Source organism: Dryas octopetala, chromosome 7 (genome assembly GCF_963921425.1).
Source record: "Dryas octopetala chromosome 7, drDryOcto1.1, whole genome shotgun sequence".
NCBI classification, from domain to species: domain Eukaryota; kingdom Viridiplantae; phylum Streptophyta; class Magnoliopsida; order Rosales; family Rosaceae; genus Dryas; species Dryas octopetala.
In genome coordinates, this window is record NC_141372.1 from 17704295 (window position 1) to 17708201 (window position 3907).

Genomic DNA, 3907 nt, shown 5'->3' on the forward strand with positions numbered 1-3907 from the left:
ATAGTCAAAGCTTATATGTTGTGCATGTTTGACGTTCTCATAAAACTTAATGACTCCTGCATGGGTAACAGCTGCCTTAGCTTGAACTAGGGAACATGTAGGTCAACTGGCTAAGGAAGGCCCAAGAAACTCTTAGTTTATGCATTAGGAGAACAATTGCGAGAAAGTAACTAGCCAAACCTTTTTAGCAGTAAACTTTAATATGTTGTATTCAAATTAACTGTCATTAGCCTTGGATGGTTATTGCATGCTTATCTGATTTGAAACTGAAAACTTAACATTGCAAGATAGAATAAAGGGTGTGTGCGTGTGGTGTGGTGTGTGTGTGTTTCCATCTTTCCAAAAAGCCCCATTTAGTTATTCTATTGATTAATTACATTGATTTGTTGCTTATTAACCATTCCCTGTGGGATCGACCTTGTGCTTGTACGCTTTGCTACTGATGCGATTCGTGCACTTGCGAGTATACTTAGAATGAGATAATTGTTTATTTTGTTCTAAGAAAACATTCAACAGCTGCCTTAGCTTGAACTAGGGAACATGTAGGTTAACTGGCTAAGGAAGGCCCAAGAAGCTCTTAGTTTATGCATTAGGAGAACAATGGCGAGAAAGTAACTAGCCAAACCTTTTTAGCTGTCAAACTTTAATATGTTGTGTTCAAATTAACTGTCATTAGCCTTGGATGGTTATTGCATGCTTATCTGATTTGAAACTGAAAACTTAACATTGCAAGATAGAATAAAGTGTGTGTGCGTGTGTTCCATCTTTTCAAAACCCCCCATTTAGTTATTCTAGTGATTAATTGCATTGATTTGTTGCTTATTAACCATTCCCTGTGGGATCGACCTCGTGCTTGTACGCTTTGCTACTGATGCGATTCGTGCACTTGCGAGTAAACTTAGAATGAGGTAATTGCTTATTTGTTCTAAGAAAACAATCAACAAGTTTTTGGCGTCGTTGCCGGGTAATGGTGTCTAATATCAATGAATTGGTGTAATTAGTCATTAGAATTAGGTTATATTAGCTAGATTTCAGTTTTTGTTAATTTTTAGTTTTTAATAAATGCCATGCCTTTATATGCATTCTTTCTACTGATTGTGTGTTTTCTCTTGATTAGGTGTGTTTTATGAACCCTGAACTTGTTGCAAGGTTGGAGAGGCTCAAGAACGAAGCTTTAGGTATATCACAAGTCAGCCCGCAACCTAGTGCATCAGATTCGAGTAGTGAAGAGACTGAGAGTGTCGACATGGCTGAAGCAAATGAGATGATGCCGCAGCCCCTGAGCCATTTTTCAGCACCTTCGCTGCCCACTCAACCATCGTGCATTCGGTATGCAACAATAGCCACTGATTTCGAAATCAAGAGTGGTCAGATTCACTTGTTGCCGAGCTACCATGGACTGAATGGGGAGGATCCGATCCACTTTTTGAAGGAGTTTTCCGGGGTTTGTGAAGCCGCACAATTGAGGGGCCTGAATGCCGATCAGTACCGTTTGAGGATGTTCCCTTTTGCGCTTAAGGACAAGGCAAAGAGGTGGTTGTATTCGCTGCCCAGTGGTTCCATTTCGACATGGGATGATCTTTCAAGCAAGTTCCTGAACAAGTTCTATTCCATTTCCAAGACAAATTCGATTCGGAAGGAGATCCTTGGATTTGTACAGAAAGCGGACGAGCCATTCCATGAGACTTGGGACAGATTCAATGAGTTACTTACTAGCTGCCCACACCATAACCTATCTCCTTGGTATGTGATTTGTTGTTTTTATCAGGGATTATTGGAGAGAGACCAAGCCAAGGTGGATTCGGCATGTGGTGGTGCATTCATGTCAAAAACGGAGGATGAGGCTACAGATTTGTTTGAGTCGCTTTCTTTGAGTTCTCAACAATGGGATTCCAATCGTGCAAGAGGAGGACCAAAGAGAGGGTTGTATGAGGTAGCTGATGTGCCGAACACCATGGAGGGACAGATTTTGGAAATCAAGACTATGGTGCAGAAGTTATCTTTGGCTCAAGAGAAGATGATGGGTATGCAAGAACAAGGAGGTGATGTGGAACACGTGAATCAGGTTGGGAGTTATCTGTTGAATGTTTTCTTAGAACAAAATAAACATCTATTTCATTCCAAGTATACTCGCAAGTGCACGAATCGCATCAGTAGCAAAGCGTACAAGCACGAGGTCGATCCCACAGGGAATGGTTAATAAGCAACAAATCAATGCAATTAATCACTAGAATAACTAAATGGGGGGTTTTGGAAGATGGAAACACACGCACACATCACCACACGCACACACACTTTATTCTATCTTGCAATGTTAAGTTTTCAGTTTCAAATCAGATAAGCATGCAATAACCATCCAAGGCTAATGACAGTTAATTTGAACACAACATATTAAAGTTTGACAGCTAAAAAGGTTTGGCTAGTTACTTTCTCGCCATTGTTCAACTAATGCATAAACTAAGAGCTTCTTGGGCCTTCCTTAGCCAGTTAACCTACATGTTCCCTAGTTCAAGCTAAGGCAGCTGTTACCCATGCAGGAGTCATTAAGTTTTATGAGAACGTCAAACATGCACAACATATAAGCTTTGACTATTTCCTTATAGAGGTCGCCCAACCCCACTACCAAGAATAATCCCTTATTCCCTTGTTACTTGTGGTTTAGTGTCTTTGACTATTTCACAGCTAAACCTAACAGATAAACTAGATGCAATTACCCTAAGGTGGCCAGTCAAAGGATGCAAACAACTAGTGACGGGGGTTCTAATAGATAGTGGAAATTTAATACGTGCAAACATCAAACTAACAGACCAAGAGACGGATAAACGATTTGTTAGAACATGCAAATCCATTAATCAACCTACAACTAACATGCAAGATAGAATATCTAACCTACATAATTAAATAAAATAAATAAAAGAAACAGCAACAATAAATAATGAAATCCCAATTCATGCTTAACAATTAAAATCAGAAACGCAAAACTAAACTATATTGAAACATGCATTAAATATAACCAAAGCTTTAAACTAATTAGAATCAGCAACTCAATTAAATAAATTCAGAAATATAAACTAGATAAATTCAAAAACATAAATCAACATAAAATCAGAATTCTAGAAGGAAAAAGAAAGCAAAAATCAGAGGTGCAAACACATGGGGGCTGCGGCAAGGAGAGAGGAAGAAGGAGGAACCTAGCAAGCAGGAGGAACTCACGGCAAGGTGAGCTAGGGCTTGCGGCAGCAGGCTGGTCCTTCTCTCTCTCACTTGTCACGCCACCCTCTCTCTCTAGTCTCTCTCTGAATTCGGCTCCCCTTACAAGAATTAAACTAAAACTAACCTAGAACAGCAAAAATAAAACTAGAGAACAAAAGGGAATTTCGGCTGGAGTAGGAGGTGAAAAAGTGATCCTAGGGTTCTGAATGAAGGGGGTATATATAGAGGAGCATTCCTTGAGAGGCAAGGAAGGGAAAACTTGCGGCTGCTAGGTTTCCTTCCCCTTGTTGCTTGCGGCATCAGCTAGGGTTAGGGCATGTGGGCTTGCGGCATGGCTTGGTCCTCTTGGGCTTAACTGGCGCATGCAAGTCAGCTAGGGCCCTCTCCCTTGCGCATGGGCTGCTGGTCTTGGACCTTGATGTGCTTTGGGCTCACATGTGTTGGGCTGAAGTGGCTTGCACAAGATGGGCTAGGGTTTCACTCCATGGGCTTCCACCTTGGGCTTGTCACCTTGGGCTTGCGCATGGCTCATTGGCTGCTAGGGTTTTCATGGCATGCATGCGCATGCATGGGCTGCCATCTTCCTCCTTGCGCATGGCCTTTGGGCTGCTAGGGTTTGGGCCCATGCATGTGCATGCATGGCCCATCTTGGTTCGGCATCCATAAGGCCCATGGGCCCTCTACTTTTGACTTC

General features: G+C 41.7%; 1 non-coding gene across 1 annotated transcript; it reads right to left on the reverse strand.

The window, feature by feature from the left end:
* Positions 1-1627: 1627 nt before the first annotated feature.
* LOC147280162 (small nucleolar RNA R71) lies at positions 1628-1734 on the reverse strand. The gene has a single exon (XR_015123737.1). It is a non-coding gene; the product is annotated as a small nucleolar RNA R71 (small nucleolar RNA).
* Between the last annotated feature and the right edge of the window lie 2173 nt (positions 1735-3907).